Raw genomic sequence first — 24710 nt, forward strand, 5'->3', positions numbered from 1 at the left:
AGAGGGGGAACAGACAAGGCTAAGAGGACACGGTAAGAAGTTTGGATCTTTAGCTGAGTGCAGTGGGAAATTACTAAAGGACGTTGGGGGTGAGGGGGATATGATCTAATTTTAAGTTTAAAACATTTACTCCTGCCGTTGTATAAAGAATAGGCAAACACAGGAAAGAGGGGAAGGAAGGAATACTTGCTAGAAGCAACTGCAATGGCCCGACGAGGAATCATCACAGCCTGGCAGGTGCAAATGAGGCAGCAACCAAACTAGGAAGTTGTGAAAAGACTGTGCACATAATAATGGTGAGGAAATGGCTAGGCCTTGAAAATGGTAATGAACTGCATGTGGGGAATGAGCAAGCAGAAAACAGGAAAACTGAGTTTTAGATCTGAGGTACTCAAAAGGCAACTGAACACTGGAAGTTCAAAAATGAGTATAGAAAAACAAAAAGTCTGAGCTCTTAATGACAGAGTCTCCAAAGATTCTCAGTAAAGGAAAATTTGAAATATATGATCCTATAGGAATCTAATGTAAATATTTCAAAGATAAAAATTGCAGCTGTTGCCCACAAAATTAAAGGCAGCCATAGGGTTTTTAAATTACTGGAATGCTTTCATATTCAAGAATCTATTTGCGGGGGGCGCCTGGGTGGCTCAGTCAGTTAAGCATCCAACTTCAGCTCAGGTCATGATCTCGCGGTCTGTGAGTTTGAGCCCCGCGATGGGCTCTGTGCTGACAGTTCAGAGCCTGGAACCTGCTTCGGATTCTATGTCTACCTCTCTCTCTGCCCCTTCCCTGCTCGCTCTCTCTCTCTTTCTCTCTCTCTCTCTCCCCCTCTCTCAAAAATAAATAATAAATAAACATTAAAAAAATTTAAAACAAAGACTCTATTTTTGGATTTTGAATCTGGCTCAACTCCAGGCTTCTAATTCACAAGATTTTGTTATAATCTGTGATTGTTTCACATCTCTTTTCCCGGGCTTTCCAGGTTTCTTTTTCCTCAGAACTCATTGTAAATATATTTACAAGTCACTAGTCTTGAAATCAATAGAAATACTGTTAACTAAATCTTAGTATCACATCTAAGTTCGGAAGTCCTCAGAAAACCTGATAACAATTTTCCACGTCAACTACATGCTACTTTTTGCTTTACAATGACAATTAGTGGTTCACTCAAAGTTGGAAAAAAAATACCACAATTCAAACAAACCAAATTTATTTCCTAGTATACTGTATTAAAATTATGTCTAACAACTAACGGGGGGGGCATGAGATACAAATAACATACCGATAGGAGGAAATTAGAATTATTATTCACCATCAGAAATATATATTTCTAGACAGTTAAGCTGTTTTCAAGTCAGACTCAGACAACAGATATATAGTCGAGAAATAACAAGGCACTAAAATCCCTGTTTGCCCATAAATATTCTGCTACGGCAAAAGCCTTTTCCCTTCTGGAAGTGGAAATTATTGGAGGTCCTATAAAGCAGTAATTGTCAAAACACAGCCCGGTGTTTCACATAGGCTTCCCACTCTAAGTCACCCAGTAAGTAAAATGTACCCCTTCCCTTCACTTTCCAGGCTGTGTGGCCTCTTACTCATGATCCTCCCTTGCTCATTATCATAAAACCTCACAGGGAAGATTCTCTAATTGTCAACAAATCATGGAGGCTTTCCCAGGTACACCTTTTTTCCTCCTACAAACCCCTGGACCTTTTCCCTGCTACTTTCTTCATCAGAAAGGCTGCGGTATCATAAGCAAAAGATTAAGAGGAAGCTCTCACCCCAGCGGTCCATCTATTAACCACGGGGTTTGATTGTGCAGACTTCTTCCTACAGGCTAACCTCGGGTCGCTTCCCCGCGCCAGAGAACTCTAAGACTGGCAAGTTTCAAACCAGAAAAAGGGGTCTGGTTTCAAAGCAAACAGGCATGTTGGTAAATGGTTTTACTACTCCAGGACTGTGGAAAGAACGCGAGAATGGTTACGATTAATAGTAAACTAATGAAAACTACTCCTAAATATTTTGGACTACCACTGCCTCAATCAGAATAGGGAACAAAGATTTCTTTGAACCTGCCTGGAGGGCCTTAAAACAGAACATTTTTATGGGGGAAAAAAAAAAAAACCTGTATTTTTCTATCACATCTGCATAAAGATGTAACTACCTAATAAGTTAAAATTTTGAATTATCTATCACATCTGCATAAAGATGTAACTACCTAATAAGTTAAAATTTTGAATTATTTTAAGAAAGTATTTCTTATTTGAATGTCATTGCCTAGTTTACTTTAAAATCTTATTAGATTTCAAGGTTTGGTCTGTCTAAAACAACTGCAATTCTAGATCGGCGTAGAGCCATTATCAGACTCTACTTACACTCTAACGTACTGAAACGTGTTTCCTAAAACCAAGAGCAGCATCTCCATTAAATCTCAATTTAAATACCTTTGATTTCCAGGGTTTGGTGGTTTTTTTCACTACCTATAAAAGGATATTATATTGTTTTAATAAAAGCAAAAAATACAGATTTTAGCATAACGACCAAAGGAACCTGGACTATACTGGATATTGTAAGAAAACTATACCTAAATACCTCTTCAACAATATCTTCAAACCATACCTAAAATGCTTTTGTGAGCATGTTTTGTGGTTTATTTTGTTTAAGGGTGAACATTTCCAGTATAACCAGAAAGTTGAGCAGCTACAGAATATCATATTCACGGTTACAATCTTGTATCATCTCCCATTTGATTTAGATTTGAAAGTCCTGAAAATCTCTCTGAATAAAAAAAATAAAATTATAAATTAAATTCATTTAAAATAGATTACATATGTGTATTAAAGTTTATACATGTAAAAATATCAAGCTATTCTGGGGCGCCTGGGTGGCTCAGTCGGTTAAGCGTCCGACTTCAGCCAGGTCACGATCTCGTGCTCCGTGAGTTTGAGCCCCGCGTCGGGCTCTGTGCTGACAGCTCGGAGCCTGGAGCCTGTTTCAGATTCTGTGTCTCCCTCTCTCTGACCCTCCCCCGATCATGCTCTGTCTCTCTCTGTCTCAAAAATAAATAAACGTTAAAAAATTTTTTTAAAAAAAATATCAAGCTATTCAAAGTGAGACAACATGTTTTCGTCTAGTATTACTGAACTTGGAATCAGAAGTCCTGGATCCAACTCCTGCTTTTTCCGTTTACTAGATCTAGGATTTGGGAGAGCCCCTTAACTCCTCAGATGCTAGTTGTATCATCTGAGAAAACAGAGACAGTGCCTGCATTAAGAACTGATTTAGAAGGCCAGCACTTACTGGCCATGCAACCTTGCACAAGTCCTCATAAGTAAATGGATGGTGATTATAAGTATATCTACCTCATAAGACTGCTGATAGGAATAAATGAGATCCTTTATATAAAGTGCTTAAGAACATGCTTGGTACAAAGTAAGGACTCAGAACTATCACTATTTCTATTGTTGTCCTTATATGGGGCAAATGCAACAAACATAATGTCCCAAGAGGAAAACATTCAGAGAGGCTTTAGAGCCCGTCAGCTGGAATAGAACGCAAGATTATTGCAATCTGAAAATGCCTCCAGCCCAGAGCATTAACCAGTACTAGACTAAATAGCGACGTGTTCCTATGGCAGCAGGTTCTGAATGCAGTGAGTCAACTTGAAAAAGAAGACTGCTCCTTCCCAACTGTCAAATCCCAGCAAGAATTTTTCTCATCAGAGCAGACGTGCTGAAGCTTTTCAGACACAAGCCTGAACTGGATCTCTCTAGACCAAAGGGAAATCTAAATGCAATAATGTTTAACTTCATTGATTTAGTTCTTTATGAAGCCAGAAAAAAAAAAAAATGTCATGATCTATTAAAAATACTCAAAACCTCTGGGAGCTAGGACGGATGTTGGAATCCTTTCAAACCGTGGAAGAAATGATTCAGGATGCAGAGACGTGCTAGGAGGCTCCTAATGAAACTCGGCTCACATTCATCATGAGCGGGGTCCTGGAACAGCTTTTGCTTTGTCCCATATGGTACTTTCAATACATTTCAAACTATTGTTGGTTTATATAGTACATGACAGAAGATAATTTAAACACAATGTCCCAACTGTATATTTGTTTTGGTTATAACACTTACTGTGTGTGCACTAAATGCCCCACTACAAAAATAATAAAAAATGTTTTTCTTAAACATAAATCATCCCCCGCTTTGTTGCAGTGCAAGTGTGGATTAAATACATGTGATGCTTTTTTTTTTTTTTTTCAGTTCCTACTGAGGATCTTTGTCCAGTTCAGTTCTTTTATGATTTAAATCGATGTAGGTTATAAAGAAGGCAGGGGCGCCTGGGTGGCGCAGTCGGTTGAGCGTCCGACTTCAGCCAGGTCACGATCTCGCGGTCCGTGAGTTCGAGCCCCGCGTCAGGCTCTGGGCTGGTGGCTCAGAGCCTGGAGCCTGTTTCCGATTCTGTGTTTCCCTCTCTCTCTGCCCCTCCCCCGTTCATGCTCTGTCTCTCTCTGTCCGAAAAATAAATAAATGTTGAAAAAAAAAAAATTTAAAGAAGGCGTATTTTATCCCTCATATCTGATTTATAGAAATAACTACTTAAACATGGCGACAGTATCCGTTTTTAAAATGTTAAATAGTATCAGCTGATATGCGAACAAGAGACTCTGAACAGGCCAATTTTCGATATAACTAGACACACAAGGTAACGGAAAGACACGAGCCTGGGTTTCAAGTTCAAGGTTCTGTTTTTAACGTCCGCAATAAAACTAAGTTGCTCAGAAACTTTGAGAGAATCAAAGAAGTGTTTGTTTTTGCCCTTGGAGAAGATGCTTGTCACCCGGAGACACAGCTGATGGAGCTAATGCGGGATAATGGAAGAGAGAGGCACAGATTCCAATCCTGTCTCTCTACGAGCTACTACAGCCAGTCATTCCATTATCAGAACCCCACTTTCTTTACATGTAAAATGAGGAGCTCTGTTTATAAGATCCCTTCTGACACCTGTATCTGCTCTGTGCTCTAGTCCATAGGAAAGTGAGCTCTGGGGCCAATCTGTATCTGCTCAGTCCTCATCTAGACTCTGTCACCTCCCTAGGCAAGTATCTTCACCAAGGCATTGAAGCTCTCCTGGCCCTAGTCTCCTCGCTTTTGTGCTTTGTGATATTAATCATGCGACCATACACTGTCTACCTGGCAGAGAAAAGGACCTAAACATCACACGATTTTACAACATCATCAACACTGCTAGGGAAAGTGTTTCTGTTTAGCTCAATGTTTAATATGATTATATCAGACATACCATCTAGGATACTAAACATGCACACACACACACACTCACACACACATAACAACATGTATTAAGTGCACGTATAATCATTACCATTTAAGAGTTATGAATAATGGCAGAAATATAGATATGTCCTCCCTATTTTTATTTACTTCTATATTTTATTCTTGTGTATAACCTACTTGAACTTTTGGATACGAGGCAATCTAACCTAATTGAAAAAGACAGGCCTGGTTTCCAAACACAAGTCAACTCCTGCCCATTTCTCTGGTTTTGCCTAGGATGTTCAACTTTGTCAACAGCCTAATTGGAAGCATACATATGGGAGTAACAACAGCTGCCATGCGAGGTTACTGGGAAAAGAAAGGAGAAATCACGTTTAAGAAGCCTGTACCGGGGCACCTAGGTGGCTCAGTGGGTTGAGCATTCTGACTTCGGCTCAGGTCATCACTTCGCAGTCTGTGAGTTCAAGTCCCACATCAGGCTGGCTGCTGTCAGTGCAGAGCCCGCTTCAGATCCTCTGTTCCCCTCTCTCTGCCCCTCCCCTGCTTGCTCTCTCTCTCTCTCTCTCAAAAATAAACATTTAAAAAAAAAGGAGCCTGCACAACACTCATTCACTGTGAGTGCTCAAGAGACTGTAGCATTCACCTTCCTGGTCCACTCAATCCCTATGCGTAACTCCTCCCGGCAGCTGTTGATAGGTAAGGTGGTCATGTCTCAGCTGGTAATGGAATGTTCTCTCACTCAAAACTTCAAAAAAAGACATGGTAGGCACTGTGCTCAGCAATGAAAAGTCAAAGAAGAATATGCATTGAGCCCTCTCTGCTCAATGTCATTACAAGTTCTAACAACCAATAACTAACGTGTATTGTTTGCTTACCACGTGCCAGGCACTTACTATCTGAAGTGATTTACAATGCGTTCAAAGACCACTTCTCACCACTCTTTTCCTATCACGCTGGCCTCCTAACTGGTCTTCCTTCTTCTGACCTTGCCCTACTTGGTCTGTTCTCAAAATGGCAGCCACGGTGTTCTTGTTAAAACAGTCAGACCGTGTTATGGCTTGCCCCAACCCCTCCAAGGCTTTATCTCACTCCAAGCCATAACAATGACCGTCAAAGACCTACAAACTCCAGGCCGCACCAGCACTCTGAATTTGTCTCCACTGCTCACTTGCCCTGCTCCAGTTGTAGTAACTCCTCGTGTTCCCCGAACGTGTCAAGCACGTTCCATCTTGGGGCCTTGCGTTTGCTACTCCCTCTGCCAGGAGCGCTTTCCCCCCAGATATCATCACTGATTGGACCTCTACCTCTTTCGGGTCTTTATTCAACTGTCATCTTCTCAAAGAGGTCTTCCCTGATAACTTGAAAATTGCAAACTTCCCCTTTCCCTGCTCCTAATGTGACCCCAGGATTCCCTCCTCCCCTTCTACCATTTACCACACCATCTATTCTGCTTATATTATTCGTTGTCCATCTCCCCATTCCACCGCACCCTGAATGTAAACCTTGGGCAGGATTTTTGTGTAGGCATTTAGTGCTGTATTCCCAGTGCCTAGAAAAGTCCTGGAACACGGTAAGTATCCATAAATTAATTCTTGATTTAATGAACAAACCCTAAAAGATCAATTACATCCCCACTTTACAGGTGAGAAGAATGGGTATCTGAACTTGCAGTAAGATGTAGAAGGATTAAAACTCACACTCTAGGGGTGCCCGGGTGGCTCAGTAGGTTAAGCATCAGACTCTTGATTTCAGCTCAGGTCGTGATCTCATAGTTTGTGATGTCGAGCCCCGCATCGCACTCTGTGCTGACAGAGCAGAGCCTGCTTGGGATTCTCTCTCCCTCTCTCTCCCTGCCCCTCCTCTGTTCTCTCTCTCTCTCAAAATAAATAAGTGAACTTTTTTTTAAAAGGAGGGAAAAAAACCCTACACTCTAGAATGCATACTTGAACACTATGCCATTCTGCCTCTCAAGATAAAGTTCATGGCCTCTTACCATGATGCACGTATCCCTCCATAGTCTGGCCCAGCCTTCCTCCCTCGACCCTTCTCCCAGCCTGCCAACAACATAGAGCTGCTTGTGGTACCCAGTGCATGCCACAATGTCTCAGCCACCTCTGCGTCTGCACCACCTCATTCTTCAGCCTAAATGTTCCTCCTTTCTTCTTCCTACTATTTCCCTAGCTTGCCTATAGTCACATCTCACAATCTGGCTGGGAATGCAAGAGCGGGAAAGGATGTCCATCGTGCTGAAGGAGATTCCTGAGTGGAGTACCCTCCTTTGGATTGCCCTGGAACCCTGCACATGTTCCCTGCGATGCTCATCACGTTTCATTAAAATAATATACTCATATGTATCTTCCCTACTAGATAATTAACTAAGTAGATAATTAATTAATTAATCCACCGAATCTGAGGTCAGACATGGCACAGACTCAAGGCTCAATTAAGTCTGAACTGAATGATGGCCACAGAAGCTCACTAGGAAGTTTATGTGTTCGAGGTGTAGGAGGGATATCGCTGCTACCAATGATACTGTGTACGCCATTCTTGTTCATTCAAGGAGAATATCCATGTATTCATTCACTCAGCCAACAAATTTACTTGAACCTTCTGTCTGAGGTACTGTGTTAGACTCCACGGACCCCACGAAGATGCAGGAGGTAAGTCTTCCCCCACCTGAGCCCTACACCCAGCCCACCCCTCCTCGGACTAGGAGCTACCGAGCTCATACTAAATGCAGTGTCACATAAACTTCATACGAGTGATATGAACAGAACACTACAAGAACTGTGACACGTGAGGTATCACTCCGGGCTGCAGTGAGAAGTAAGCACAACATGAAGCCACATTTAGTTTAAATTAAAAGAACTGGTGGTATTGTAGCATTTTTATTTTATATTAAATAAAAGGAATATTCCTCCTAAGCCAAATCTTAAAAGATGGAATAAAGTGAAATAGCCTCCTCTTTTCTCTCCAACCAGAGGGACTCAAATAATTTAGTGTTTCTAAGCAAAAAAAAAAAAAAAAAAAATTTATTATAGGCTAGTAAAACATTCCAAATCTCTATAACTGACCCCGAGAATGGGGAAAGGAAAAAAGGAGAGGAAGAATGGACACATGTCACAGTCACCATGTTGGAAGCTACAGAAAGGGAGCGTGTAAACACTGGCCTCTTCGGTTTTATTACACCGGTTATAACTGGGAAACATTGGCCTAGCTCTGGCACCTGCCTCCAACTGGACTATTGAGGGAACTGGACGGTCTGTTCAAGTGAGTGTCTGAAATAATTACAATCCACAAACCACAGTCACATAGTCAAATTACCACGAAGAACCACTTCACTGGTTTCAAACAGAAGAACAAATAAAAACCAAACCCAAGCAAAAGACTATATCTAGTTCTGCCAAATATAAAATGAATCTACGTTGCTAAGAAAAAAAAAAAATCACCGAAAAAAACCCTGAATACCAACATGCTTACATTAAACGTGTACTAGGACCAAATGCAATAATGTGCAGTGCCAGCCTGCATCTTATAATAAAATTAAGAATCTAAAGCAAACACATACACAGAACTATAGAGCAGGAATCTGCAAACTATACTAGGTCTGTCCTGCCTCTTGCTTTTGTAAAATAAAGTTTTATTGGAACACGGCCACAGCCATTCATTCACATATTGGTTCCAACTGTTCCCACCCAACAACGGCAGAGTGAAACAGCTGTGACACAGAATGTGTGGCCCACAAAACCTGACATATTTCCCAACCAGCCCTTTACAGAAAGAGTCTACAGACCCCTGCATTAAGCTACTATTGTAAATCGTTTATCTGTGACTGGCATAGCTGATACAGTATTTCTTGACTATGGAAGAATTTTAATTCTACAAACTTTCCTAAGGCTTTTCTTTTACTAAACATAAGCATATTATCACCATAGGGTGACAATGCTGTCATCTGTTCAGAAAGATTTAAGATCTTCATTTTTAAAATCTATACCTAAATGTATACATTTGTGTGGAGCACATATGTATTTTCTTAAAAATTACGGGGCGCCTGGGTGGCTCAGTCGGTTGGGCAGCCGACTTCGGCTCAGGTCATGATCTCACGGTCTGTGAGTTCGAGCCCTGCGTCGGGCTCTGTTCTGACAGCTCGGAGCCTGGAGCCTGTTTCAGATTCTGTGTCTCCCTCTCTCTCTGACCCTCCCCTATTCATGCTCTGTCTCTCTCTGTCTCAAAAATAAATAAACGTTAAAAAAAAATTTCAACTTCATTGCAGAAGCTAACAGGCTAAAAAATTAAAACAAACATAACTGACCTTTTTTTATTTTTTTTATGAAGAACGATTTGTTTCCAGAATGTCAAGGTCTCTGGTTGAATAAGTTCCAAATTCATTCAGTTGCAAAACAATTATTTAATGAATAAGCTGTAAAAAGTTATTAATTTTGGTGCATGAGAATACATAGTCTGGACTCCCAAAACCCGACTCACCACAGGACAGCTCTAGTATTAAATTGAAATCTCAGGGGTGCAGATATTTTTTATCTCTGCCCTGTTCCCAAAAAGACTTAGGCATGGAATCCTGACAGTCTTCAGCCTCGTCTCCCTAACTGAAAACTCCCCACTGTAACAAAACTTCCACAACAGCTGCTGGAGAAATTTTTGTTAAGAAAAAAAAAAAAGAAAGGAAGAAAGAAAGAAAGAAAGAAAGAAAGAAAGAAAGAAAGAAAGAAAAGAAGGGAGGAAGGAAGAAAGAAAGGAAGAAAGAAAGGAGGAAAGAAAGGAGGAAAGGAAGGAGGAAAGGAAGGAGGAAAGGAAGGAAGGAAGGAAGGAAGGAAGGAAGGAAGGAAGGAAGGAAGGAAGAAAGAGAAAGAAAGAAAGAAAGAAAGAAAGAAAGAAAGAAAGAAAGAAAGAAAGAAAAAGCAAATCTAATTCTATCACTGCTTAAACTCTTTTAATGGTTCTCCACAGTTCACACACAAGAAAGAGAAAACTCCTTCACCAGGCATCCAAAACCGTTTGAAATGGGGCCTCTGAGTCATCTGCAAAACCATCATTTTGCATATGTCCTCAGTTCCTGGAATACCCGGCCCCCCCCCCACTCCGGGGCCAGCTAAGTCTTAATAATACTCCTCCAAGAAGTTAACCTGATGCCTCCCCTGTCTTCACTGCTGGCGGATTTGGTCTGCTCTTCTGTATTCCCCCCGAGTTCCCCGTATTCTGAGCTCCATGAATGCACACGTGATTACAACCCAGCAGACTGTGAGCTCCTTCAGAACAACAGACATGTCATAATCGTCTTTCTGCTTCTGAAGTCCAGCAATTTCCTCATCTAAAGCATAAACTGACCCAAACAGCTGGTGTGCAAATGGATGTCTCAGCAATAGCCAACAAAATAAGCATAACACGGTAGGTAGGAACTTGAATTCTGAAGGCAGGTCCAAATCCCAGCTCCACCACCTACCTGGCTTTTACTTTATGCAGGTTACTAAACACCTGCAAGTTCCAGTTTTCCTCGTACATATAACAGGTTAAAAACAGCATATGCTGTATATGGTTGTATAAAGATTAAGTAAAACAATGCCAGCAGAATACTTAACGTACGGCCTGATATGCAGTAAGATAGGCATTATGATCCAATGTACAGCTATTTTCATTCATTTTGTAATAGAATATTGTTCTTTTCACAAAGTAAAAGAACCAGAAGAACCCCAAAGGCATCAAGGAATCCGCTAAAATCTTGATAATCATAAAAGTCATATTTGGTGCACTAAGGGAAAACCTGGAAATTCAGAAGGTACACAAAGCAAAAAACTCGCCAGCCAAAGACAACTGTGGTTAACATTTTCATCATGTGTTATTAATACAATAGTATAACGTTTAAAAGATAAACACTAATTCATCGTGTTTTCCCTAAGGAATTTCTCTCTGAAGAGTCCTTTAATGAATAGTTTACATATTTAAAGTTTCTTATCAAGATGGTTTAATAGACTCTTATGATTGGAATAATTGCACATGTTCCAGAACCCTCATATGGGGCATAAACACAAACACACACATCCTATTCATCAGCATGACTCACATGGATATGCCAGTCTCATTACAGTCAAAAGTGTATAAAATATGAAACATATGGTAAGAAAAGTCAAGACCAGCAAGAGATGGCCTTCAGCAAGATGTTCTTAGAATTTTGCAAGAAAACTTTGCTTTTAATTTTACAAGCACTGAAAAAAAGAATTGGGCATGCCGAAGACAGAAGGCAAGCAGAGCAGTGTGGTAACAATCTATTGTGTACATGAGAAGTTTTAAAAGGCTATTTCATAGGAAGGTACTCATGATACTCCTCCATTTTGGGACTTCTACCAATTAAAGCATTTCTGAAAATGATAGCAGCCAGTATAAGAATTCATCACTCCTAAAAGAAACCAAGTTACATTAAAAAAAAAATGAACGTTTATTTATGTTTGACAGAGAGACAGAGCATGAGCAGGGGAGAGGCAGAGAAAGAGGGAGACACAGAATCCGAAGCAGGCTCCAGGCTCTGAGCTGTCAGCACAGCGCCCTACATGGGGCTTGAACTCACGAACCATGAGATCATGACCTGAGCCAAAGTCGGATGCTTAACCGACCGAGCCACCCAGGCACCCCAACCAAGTTACATTTTGTACAAATATCTGTGATTAATAAAATACTGGCCAATAAAAGATGAACTAAATATTGGCCAATAAAAGACACTACTTCCTAAAGAAGGTCAGGTGTCTTCAGCTACATTATTTGTACCAATTCTATGTTATTCTCATTACATTAACACTGAGTAAGAGACAAGAAGAGAACCAGAGAGTAAACTATGAACATTCATCATAGAAATTTCTATTTCTAGTGCTATTGTGAAGGATAACCAGATGTGAGCTTGATGTTGAGGGTTTAGCAGCACCAATTCAATAATAAAAATATCACTACAGGATTGAGATTGTGTCACATATGCAAGATGGAATGAAAATTTTTTTTAAAAGTCAACAAAGGAATAAGGAGGATTCTAATACATATGTTAATTTTTTTGTATTATAAAATAGGTTATGATTATAGCATTTTTGTTTGCATAACTGCATACATTACTGCACATATGTGGTTTATTTTTTTTTAATTTATTCCCTGAGGATATCCCATAGGAATTCCCACCTTAAGTCTGGGATCTCCAATTCAAAATCCCACACTTGTCATTCTCCAGTCGTCCAGACTTTGTCCCTTGCACCCCACTGACTCTGATAACCCAGGAAGAGTCCTGCCTCACTCTCCACTACATAAAAACCACTGTCAAGAAACCTCATGCATAATTCTGTCACTTATCTCTCAAATCCTTCAGGGTAGGGACTCTTGTCCTTATCTTCAAGTGCCTACTGTGGAGGCTGCTGCTTGGCCCCTAACAGGCACTCAGTGGATGAAGGTGTTGATACATTTATTATGTTGAACCACATGAAATTATCATTTTTGAATAGCAAAAAATGGTCAAATAGTGGTAGTTCCACAAAATCCAACCTACTATTTTTAGCAAATGATCAATCACCAAGTGCATACTCTGGGCCAGGAACAGGTCTGTAATGTACATATGTTAATTAACACATTTTTCATACACACTTCCTAGGGTAACTACTTTTATTATTCTGATTTTGTAGACGTGCGATCTAAGACAGACACAGTTTGGTTAACTAAATTGCGCAAGGTCCAACAGCCAGTTCGGCATGGGGATTATTAAGCACTACGCTGTGATTTCTGACATTGGGTGTTCTGTTTTGTTTTGTTTTAGAACAAAGAAACTCTGTAAGTTGAGAGTATCAGCAGACCCTTAAAATTTTTAAAGTTAGATTTTCTAGTTGTTTCCACCGAAAGGTCCGAAACACAATGATACTCCACCAGCAACAAGCACATCTAGAACTCTGATCCTGTCTCTAAATACCATTTCCCAACAAAAGTAGCAGGGCTCCTTGGGAAAACTGATTCCAGATCTAGTTGAGGGGTAATACAAAGCAAGCCTGGATGTCTTACTCTGAAAAGCAAAGACGGACTCAAAACTTTAAGTGGGGTATGTCAAAACGACACAGGAGTTGACTGGCGGCGTTCCCACCTAACAAATTCAGGACAGTTGCAATATCAAAGATAATGGCTGAAGAGGATTAAAATGTATTTGATTAGACATAATCCATGAGCCCACAATAAAAGAAGAAGGTAGGTAGGTCAGAGGAGAAAGCTCTTCTTTCCAGAAAAAATGGCAAATAGTACATATAGAAGAAATAATAAACCTTAAAAATCACTACTTTGTAGTCCTCGGGGTAATTGTGAATTCAGGCAATCATCATTACTGGGTGCAAAACCCCCGCCCACTGAAAGGTTGTTGGAGAAGGGGATCTTCATGCAGTCTGAAGGTGTTTGTCCCACAAAGCTGGGGAACAGACACCACAGTGCTGGGCTTGGCCCCAGTCCTCACGTGTTCACAACTTGGCGTGCCAACAAGAATGTCTATGGACCAGATGTTTAGAGACACCCTTCCTGGTAAGGCAGATGTAAAAATGCTGTATCAAAAATTATCTTTTAAGACATGGCTGGGATGACAGGAAAGTAAGGGAATTCCTCAGAGGATGAAAATGAAGACTGGAAAATGTGGCTGGGTTAATGAGCACAGACTGGGGTTTGTCTTGGAATCAGCCAATCCCCAGTGGACTCAAACTTGGGTTTCAATAAGGCAAAGAAAGGAGTCCAAACAGAATGAAATATTAAGATCTGGGGCATTCACACCAGGATGGGATCCTTGAATAGCTGCACCCTCAGTGATGTAGTAGGAAAAACCCCACCTTGCAGAGGGCAATGATGGGGCCTTGCACCTGGCCTGACCTTGACCCAGATGGGAAAATAAGATAACACTTCCCTAAGAATTCCTAACTACAAGCTCATAATCACTCAACTTGAGAATAAAAATTCATACTACATCAGTTGCCAAAAAAGCCTAAATCAAAATTTAGTTTAAATTAACCTCAGATGATAGGGTTTCTACGCATCTGGCAAGAGCAAATTCTAATTCTGTGAAGCAATTTAAAATTTTAAATCCAGGTCCCACAGGATTCCCACAGATAAAGTTTAAAACAACATGAACTCAAAAACAAGAACACAAGCGCTAACCAAGAGAAAGATGATTGTAGCTAGATTAATAAAACCAAATAGACCTTAGAGCAAAAGGCGTTTGATAAGGACATTAACATATACTGATGAAAGTTAATTCACCGGCAAGAATTAACAACAAATATTCATGGACCCAGTAAACTAACTTTAACATGTATAGAGCCAAAGTAGAATTTTAAGATAAACTGATAAATCCACCATCACACTGAGATTTTAAACACACTTATCTCGGTAGTTAACAGTCAGTAACACACATACACACCATCCTGCCCCAAAATTGACAGGTTAATCAATAAAAATCAGGAATATGGGAGTTTTGAACAACATAATTACGTCTATGTATGTCTTATTGGACATAAATGGATATAGTCATATAATAAGTGAAAAAGAAGGAAGGCCAATAAATGTGCTGAGAACGGTTAGCCACTTAGGGGAGAAAAAAAGTCCCTACCCAGCATCACATGAACAGTGGACTCCTGATTTCTTCCGGAATCTTTCCTCTTGAGCATTTTTTTTTTCAACGTTTATTTATTTTTGGGACAGAGAGAGACAGAGCATGAACGGGGGAGGGTCAGAGAGAGAGGGAGACACAGAATCGGAAACAGGCTCCAGGCTCTGAGCCATCAGCCCAGAGCCCGACGCGGGGCTCGAACTCACGGACCGCGAGATCGTGACCTGGCTGAAGTCGGACGCCCAACCGACTGCGCCACCCAGGCGCCCCGGGCATTTTCTTATTTTAGTGCTGAGGGTCAAACACTTGTCCTCACCGACCCTCTCTTTTCCTCCCACCCCACATCCTATCTGTTAGCTTATCTTGTGGGCTCTATGTTTGAAATAATTTTAGCATCCTACTACTTCTCATCACTTTCAGTTATTCCCCCAGTCCAAGCCGCCATCACCTGCTGTCTGAACCACTGCAATCACCTCCATAACTTGTTCCCCAGATCCTTCCCTGTTGTCCTACGGTCTCTTTTCCATCTCAAATACAAGCCGCACCATGTCACAAACACATGCTCCAATCTTTCCAATGACTCCTCATCTTCCTCAGAATACAGCCAAAGTTATGACCATGACCTACAGGTTTCTGGCCCCATACCACCTCTCTGATACCACATCTGACCTTCTCCCCTGCACTCATTCTGCTTCAGGCACAATGGCCTCATTTTTGTTCTACCATCATGCAAATCCCCATCTTCAGAGCACTACACGTGCTGTTCCCTCAGTCTGAAGGCCATTCTAGCATATACTCCCATGGCTCACACTTTCACTTCCTTTGGACCTGTGCTCAAATGTCAGTTTTACAAAAGGTGCCTTCTTTGACCATCAACCTAGGGAAAAATGTATGCACCCCTCTTTCATCACTTTCTATCCTATTTTACATCCTTGCCTTTTTTCCATAGCACTCACCACTATAGGACATATGTACATATTTTGTTTCTTGTCTTCACTAGAATATAAAATATGTGAAAGCAAGAATTTGAGGTGTATTTTTTCCACTGGAGTATTTTCAGTACTTCTAACGGTGCCTAACACCTAGTAAGTATTCAATTAGTATTGAGTTAACAAATTCATCAATAAATGATAAATATAATATAGCAGAACGAACAAAAACCGTAGGTTCAGGCTGACCTGGATTTGGATCCTGTCTTTACCACTTGCCATGTGAATTTAGGCAAAATCTTAACCTTGCTAAGACTCCATTGTCTCATCTTTAAAAGGGAATGTAAATAACCTAAATTCTAACTGCAATTTTTGCAAGGATAAAAACTGAATGTACAGACATATATTTAATATGTATGAAAAATTATATATCACATATAAATCACTGTGCTTTATAATTAGTAAATAATAAGCAATTAAGTATCACTAAGCAATAGGTATCACTATTACTTTCTTTAACTTTTGGAGACATATTTTTAAAAATTTTTTAATGTTTATTTACTTTTCTGAGAGAGAGAGAGATACAGAGTGTGACTGGGCAAGGGGCAGAGAAAGGGGGACACGGAATCCAAAGCAGGCTCCAGGCTCTGTGCTGTCAGCACAGATCCTGACATGGGGCTCGAACTCACGAACTGCAAGATCATGACCTGAAATGAAGTTGGACTCTCAACGTACTGAGGCACCCAGGCATCCCAGAGACATCTTCTTACTGTACCTCTCTCTGTAACAATCAAACCAAATCTCAATGCAAAGCCCTAGAATACTGCATGAGAAAACTAGTTGCCCTGGTGAGGCTAAATGAAGCTATTTGAATACAGCATCAAAGCTGGTTTTGTCTAAGTGAGTTCAGAGTCCCAGTATTAATCAGTGATTCCATATATTACCACTCTAGGGGAGCATCTGTATATATAATCAGATGAGATTCTATAGAATCGTCTATAAACATTCTATATATAATCTTTCATAAACATGAAGAGCTGATCATATAAAGAACTCTTCAGAAATTCAGATGTCATGTGACACATTAATTTTGTATAACTTGGAAAAAAAACCATATTGATCCCATCAAGTTTGTGTTTGTGTTTTCCATACATAGCATATCACAACTTAAAATACTAACTCTAACTTCATAAGGAAACCAACAAGTAGATTAACAATAGGCCAAAAACTTAATAGACACCTTACCAAAGAAGCAATACAGATGTCAAATAAGGATAGATCATCAGGGAAATGGAAGTTAAAACAATGAGATGCCACCGCACACCTATCAGAATGGCCAGAAACTGGAACACTTACAACACCGAGTGCTGGTGAGGCTGTGAAACAACGGGGACTTCCTCGGGCACTGTGAGTGAGAAGGCAAAATGGTAACAGCCATTTTGGAAGACAGTATGGCGTCTTTTACAACACTAAACACATTCTTACCACACATTCCAGCAGTCGTGCCCCTTGGCATTTTCCCAAAGGAGGTGAAAATTTATGTTCACACAAAAACCTACATTTAGATGTTTACAGCAGCTTTGTTCATAATCACCAAAATTTGGAGGCAACCAAGATGCCCTTCAAAATGTGAATGGATAAGTATACTGTGGTACAACCAAACAATGAAATATAATTCAGGGCCAAAAAGAAATGAGCTGTCAAGCCATGAAAACACATGCAGGAACCTTAAATGCACTTACTAAGTGAAAGAAGCCAATCTGTAAAGGCTGTACACTATGTGATTCCAATCATATGACATTCTGGAAAATACAAAATTATGGCAATAGTAAAAAGATCAGTGGTTGCCAGAGGTTGGGAGCAGGGGCTGGGGCACAGAGAACTTCTAGGGCAGTGAAAATATTCTGTATGAATTTATAAAGGATACATGTCATTATACATTTAGTCCAAAACCACAGAATGCACAACACCAACAGCAAACCCTAATCACCCAAAACTATGGACTTTGGGTAATTATGATGTGCCAATGTGGGTCCATCAATTGTAATAAATGTACCATCTCGTGAGGGATGCTGATGACGCAGGAGGCTGCGCATGCCAGGGTAGGAGGTATGTGGAAAATCTCTGCACCCTCCCCTCAGTTTTGCTGTGAACCTGAAACTACTCAAAAAATAAGTCTTAATAAAACAGAAAAGTTAAAATATTAACTTTGAAACCATTAAAACCTTTAAATGTATTTAGAATAATACTTACTGTCTTGCAGGGGGTGATAAATGTTTACCCACACTGTTTCAGAGTCTAGCTATATTACAGGAGAGCAGGAAACACACACACACACACACACACACACACACACACACACAAACTACTCTGGATATTCAAATGAGTGAGAAAGTTAAGAAATGTGTAACCAATGCAATGTTGAGTAGTCCTTTTTATTTTATTTATTTATTTATTTTTTAAATGTCTGATTTTTTTTTAAATTTTTTTTTTCAACGTTTATTTATTTTTGGGACAGAGAGAGACAGAGCATGAACGGGGGAGGGGCAGAGAGAGAGGGAGACACAGAATCTGAAACGGGCTCCAGGCTCTGAGCCATCAGCCCAGAGCCTGACGCGGGGCTCCAACTCCCGGGGAGATCATGACCTGGCTGAAGTCGGACGCTCAACCCACTGCGCCACCCAGGCGCCCCTGAGTAGTCCTTTTTAAATGGTAATATTGACCTCTTTCTTAATAATAGGGAGTTTATTTTAATGTTAAATGACAATATAAAATGCAAGTGACCAAAAACATCCTTCTTATTCTCTAGTGGATTAAGCGAGTCCCACATTGTTAATTTCAGTACATGCAAATCACCTGCAAGGATTAGCTTGTGAATAGTCTGCCGGTGAATATTCTACAGGGAAAAAAGACCTTTCTAGTTGAGATCATGACGATGACAAGGATGATCCCTACAAAAATACAGAACAGTTGTGTTGATATAAAGGTTTCGGGTTTAGAAAGCACAGGCTCACTCTGCCCCCTTCCCATCCCCCGGGGCAGGCAAGGATGAAAGTTACAGGTGAGGAAAGAGGTTCAAGGGAGTGAAGTTGCTACAGGCAAAGTGACAGGTAACTAGAACATTGAGATGGGAGCTGGAAACCATTTTTCTGCCCCTAAGTCAGCATCCTTCCTAAAACGCTGTGTTGCCTTTTCTTGTTCTTTTGTGAATTATAACCATAGTATTCCATCATCAAGTATTTCTGAGAGATTCTTGATAACAGAAAATGTACCTCTTTCCCAAGTATTTTACATATAAAACTGGAAAACAGTTTATGAAATGCAACATATATATGTATATTATATATACTCTACTAAGACACTATGCACATTTGTGTATGGACTGTAAAGAGAAAGAAAAAATAGCGCTACAGGTGATATGGCCTCACAAAAAAGAACTATATTCCACTTTGGGGTAAATATTTTTAAAATAAACAAAAACCTTGATATTTTTTAATGGATTTTTGGATGAAAAAAATAGTAGCATAGTTCTCTGGTCACAGGTTGCAAGGTGAGGCCATGACAAAGACGGAACTGAATTTCTGCAAAACAAAGAGAGAACTGGAGGATACTGAGGACATAGAGAAATTCAGAATACCGACAGAAGATGTGGAGATGCAAAAGAGGTAAGAGAGAGGCCATGAGACTCTAGAGCAAGATAGAGACCTCCAGGGATAGGTGACCAGTGACCCATGATGACCAAGGAATTTCTATAAACTATGCTGTGTGAAAGTCCCAAGTTCTTTCTTATACTTATTTCACTGTACTCACTCTAAAACCTCCTCCAGAAGCTCTTAACTAACTGCCTTATGTTCATGGAATAGGGCAGCAGTGACTCAAAAAGGCTGTGGGCAGCGTGAGACAAAGCAGTGTGGGGAGAGGACAGTGCCCTCCTGGTCTATGAGCCAAAGAAGAGCAGAGAAGCAGGCAGCCGTGTGGACTGACTCATGAGAACAGCAGCTCCTACCTGCTGATCTTGGAAAGCTGGAAGATTTAGGAAAACAGAAGGTACAGAGGCTATAAACATCAGGGGTACCACACTGTTGTCTCATCCACCCTATTCCGGCTCACTGGCCTGGATCTATGTTTCTCGGACTCGAAGATCTTTAAGAATATGACCTGCAGAGTCTGACTTGAGAAATAGTAAGTAATTAGGTTAATCAGATAAATGTTGACACTTGTGTGATCAGTTGGTGACAATAAATATAATTTAAAATGCAAACCACAGTACTAAAATCTCATAAGAGGTACTTGTTTATAAGGTCATGGGTCATTTACACGACCCAAAAATGTGCATAGGACTTGTTTGCTCACATATATAATACTTTAGTAGTTTAATAAAGCACTTGAGCCCCACTTCCTCAAGAAATATATCGACAGACCCCTGGGTACACAGATCCCAACATGAGAAACACCAGTCTGTATCACTTCTCCATCATAATGGACATATGGTTTAATTCTATTTCATAAGCATTCTGTTTTTCAATGCAACCATGACCCCCAACTCACATACACTTCTATTTCTTCTAACCTGGTTTCTAACCTAACCACTTAGGTATAATCACTTTCTTACTTATTTCCAGTAATCTCTACATATGCAAGTTGAGGAAGCACTTGTGAAAGTCCTTCTATAAATTCTATATAAGGCACTGTCCTACAGGCTGCGGTAGATAAAATGAAGAGTAAAACACAGTACTGCCTTGAAGAAATTTACAGTCTGGGTGTGGAGGCCTAAGATAAACAAATTAACACATAGCCCGCAATATAACTCAATATGGTGTTCTACAACCTGCACTTGTTTTTACATCACTTTGCATTTTTAGGATCTATTTTATAAGTGACTCATATTTCATTAGGGTTTAGATTAGAGTTTAAGAAACACGCTCAAAAGTCAGAGGATTAAATGCAGCACCTCTTTCTGGACCATGAGTTTCATACATATTGAGGGTTAGGGGAAGTGCAGTGCTCAAGGGAGTATTTAACTATTAAGTTTTTTTTTTAATTTACTTTGTATTTTAACATATAAAGATATATTACAGAGGAGAATGCAAAATGTGCATGAGTTTTTCGGAATCAATAAAAAAGTAAAACTATGCATAGATAATATGACCGTCTACACAGAAAACCAAATACATTTGAACTAATAATTACTTGGCAAGGTTGCATAATGAAAGATGAATATACAAATATCAACTTATTCCCATATATAAGGGATGAACAGTCAGAAAAGGGAAATGAAAAACTTTCACAGTAGCACCAAAAATATGAAAGACTAAGGCATGAATCTGACTAGCTGTGCAGGACCTGTATGCTGAAAGCGCTAAGACACTGTTGAGAGCAGTTATGACGACACACATGTGGGTCAGAAGATTCAACATTCACTGTTAAGATGTTAATTGTCCTCAACTGATATATAGATTCAATGTAATGTCAATAAAAAGTTCATTTTTTTTTAATTAATAAACTACTAAGACCATGAAAATGCAGGACTTAGACTGGGAGAAAATACCTGTATATATTGGATAAACGATTTGCGTCCAGAGCGTGCGTACACACACACACACACACACACACACACACACACACACACACACACAGAGTTTGCTATATATAAATCACTCCTCAATAAAAACTTAAAAATTAAAACAAATAAGGCAATCTCTAGTTTCAGAAGCATTCTTATCTTACTTAAAAAATCAGTCTTGAGAAGCATGAGATTATGTGATCCTTCAGGTCAGGAACTAAAACTTCTATATTTTCTTTCCTTTCCACCAGGGACTGAACCCACACACAAGGCTTAACAAATATAACCGAATAACTCAGTTCAGAAAAATAATTATCTCACAAGCAAGCAGTCTGGAAGGAGGATGTGTCAGGCTTGGCAGCTCAATGATTTCCTCAAGGATGTAAGTTCTCTCCGTCCTTCTGCTTGGCCATCTTTAGCATTTTGGCTTTTCATTCTTAGGCTTATCACCTCATTGTCAGAGAATGGCTAATGCATCACATTCTCCTGCTACAGCCTCCAGAGCAGTAAGCAATGCAGGATGAGAAAGGAGTCCTCCTTCCTGTGGCTCTCTATTTAGATGAAACAAGATCTTTCCCAGAAGTCCCTTGGGTCACTTGCCCAATAGCAGACCAATCACTGTCAAAGAAGTCTAAAGTTACCATAAATCTGGCTTCAACCAATTAGACATCTAGGACAGTAAGTGGCCCCCAACAAAATCAGGATTCTGTTAACAAAACAGAAAAGAGGTAAATGACTAGTATGCAACTGAAAATGTCTTCTACAATTGTTGGCTAGTAATTTAAATAGAAATCCTGAATAGCCTTTTTATATTACTTAACTCTCTCTGCTTCATATTCTACCGAAGAAGAATCAACATGAATGTTTATTTATTCACAGTCTCCCTTGTCTCAAAACAAGCATTTCTGGGGGTTTATGATACAATATGCTTTAAATTAAGGGTACATCACCTAACCCAAACTGAAAGAAAAAGAGAGAGTGTGCATAGATGTTGGTAATTGCGAAGTGAGACAGAATACAGCATTTAAAACCGACTGCTGCCACTGAGCACATAATGAGTTCTGAATCTTAACGGAAGAAAAAAGGAGAGGAAAGCATGCCTAATCAAACAGTTCTTGATGTGGACAATACAGAGTGAGAACTATCAACTTGCATTGCAATGCTTGGATCCTTTCTTAACACCATTTCAGTTTTTGCTAATGACATTTTCTAATGACTTTTCTTCTGAAACAATTAAAATTAGCTCGCATTCTCTGGGCAGTAGGGCACTAGGGCTGGGTTTGGTATAAGAAGCTGCAGGTATATTTTATGCTGGCTAACCGTTTTCTATTCGAAAATACTGGAGGTTGAATATGGCGGGGATTCATTGGGGTCAAATCAGTCTGAAATTTTTAGTGAAAGTTCCTCCTGCACAACTTCGGGGAAAAAAAAAATCATTAATAAAGGTTTCCTGCACTCAAAACTTCAACTAAACTGTAGCTGAAAGCTCTAGGGCATGAAAAAGCAAGTATGCTGTGATTATGAAGAACACAGCCTGGGCCTCAAAAACCCAGCCTGAATCATCATTCTACCACCTACCTGCTATGGGATCCTGAGCACCTCTTTAAGGTCGCTCGTCCATAGTTTACTCTGATTACATCCACGAAACAAGAGAGTTGGACAATTTCGTCTCTTCAGTCTACTGAAGCTTTAACGAGCAAAAAAAAAAAAAAAAAACTGCCAAAGGGGCAACATTTAGAAAAAGGACAAAACTATTTAAATAAATATACTTAAACTCCTCAGGGCTTTTTACTCTACACCCAAGACATCAAAGGATGTTTTTGTTTTTTTTTTTTTTTTTAATTTTTTTTTTTTCAACGTTTATTTTTGGGACAGAGAGAGACAGAGCATGAACGGGGGAGGAGCAGAGAGAGAGGGAGACACAGAATCGGAAACAGGCTCCAGGCTCTGAGCCATCAGCCCAGAGCCTGATGCGGGGCTCGAACTCACGGACCGCGAGATCGTGACCTGGCTGAAGTCGGACGCTTAACCGACTGCGCCACCCAGGCGCCCCTCAAAGGATGTTTTTTAAAAGAACGTTGCGAGCTCTAAAAAAATTTTAGCAACGCAAAAATTTTCCTTTTCTCTCAATTCCTCAATTTTTTACTTGTCCCCAAAACAGAGAAAACCAAGAGCTTGGAGTTCATTTCCCTCCCAATTCCTTGCATAAAGGGTTGGTACACTCAACCTAATAGAATCTAACAGGAAAGCAACTTCCAGCCTAAGATCCAACATTAACATTCAATCCATATTCATGTAAGGAACACCGATATCCTGAAGTCCTTCAATTAATTCCTTTAAATTCCTCGGGCTTGACATTAAGGGCTCAAGAGTGAAAATAATGTACATTCAATTCCAATGACAGTGCAATAAACAATTAAATAAACAAAAGGAAAAAAAATCAATGTAGCCTTAAAATATTAAACCTATTAGACCAGAAAAGCTCAGCATAAGGTTTACTGCATCAAAGATTAGTGAATTCATTCAACATTCTAAAATAATTATGCATAACCTGAAATTATCATTAACGATTCCTGACTTACTTCTGCATAGTAACTCAGGCACAATAGAACGGGTCTGAATCTCCCACAGAGTAAACAAACACCCTTACTGTAAGTACCATACAAATCTTCAGCAGACAAGCACTTCAGAAAGACCTCGAACCACCCATAACAAGTTACTTAAACACTGAACACCTCTTCTGAGTTTTCACAAAGGGATTCAAATCACAACTTATTTTCTTCGGATAATATGCAAGTTCTTTAATTTTGAATGACTTTCAAAATCTAAGATATTAAACAAACAAACAAAATGAGGGGAGAAAAAACATCAGTCTAGCTGGGATCCCAGCCAATGAAAACTTTATTTCATGGAAAAGAAACGAGAAGTCCACAATCTCCCAGTGAGGATGGAAACCATCACCCCAAACATGGATCAGTGTGGATCTTATTATGCAAAATGGAGTACTGAAAAAAAGGGGGAGCAATCAGTCTTGGGGCGACGGGAAGAGTCTCACGGAAGACACACAGGCACTGCCACACAGAGTTAGTAGCACCCTGACATTATTTGTCTCTTTCACTTACGCAAACGCTCTCAAAACGCAAGTTGCAAAAGCCGTTTGCTTGACTTTCTTTACATTTTTTATTTACTTTATGGACTTTCCGGCTTACTTTCCTTAATATTGATATTTGAATCACTGTTTCAACCCGTGACATTCAGTCTATCGTTCTCGTTACGGAATATCGTAACTAAACCAGGGCTCCACAGGG

General features: G+C 39.9%; 1 protein-coding gene across 15 annotated transcripts in view; it reads right to left on the reverse strand.

Annotated features, from left to right (window-relative positions):
• EYA4 (EYA transcriptional coactivator and phosphatase 4) overlaps positions 1 to 24710 on the reverse strand; it is a 316035-nt gene that overhangs the window by 208915 nt on the left and 82410 nt on the right. Inside the window, exon 1 of one of the 15 annotated variants that reach the window (XM_040449154.1) lies at positions 21724 to 23037. The exons of the other annotated variants lie outside the window; for them this stretch is intronic. The gene's annotated coding sequence lies outside the window, so the exon portion shown is untranslated. Of the gene's footprint in view, positions 1 to 21723; positions 23038 to 24710 lie in introns of those variants that run through there. 15 annotated transcript variants of the gene reach the window in all.

The sequence above is a fragment of the Herpailurus yagouaroundi genome, unplaced genomic scaffold (genome assembly GCF_014898765.1).
Source record: "Herpailurus yagouaroundi ecotype Mexico unplaced genomic scaffold, PumYag 198, whole genome shotgun sequence".
Taxonomy (NCBI): domain Eukaryota; kingdom Metazoa; phylum Chordata; class Mammalia; order Carnivora; family Felidae; genus Herpailurus; species Herpailurus yagouaroundi.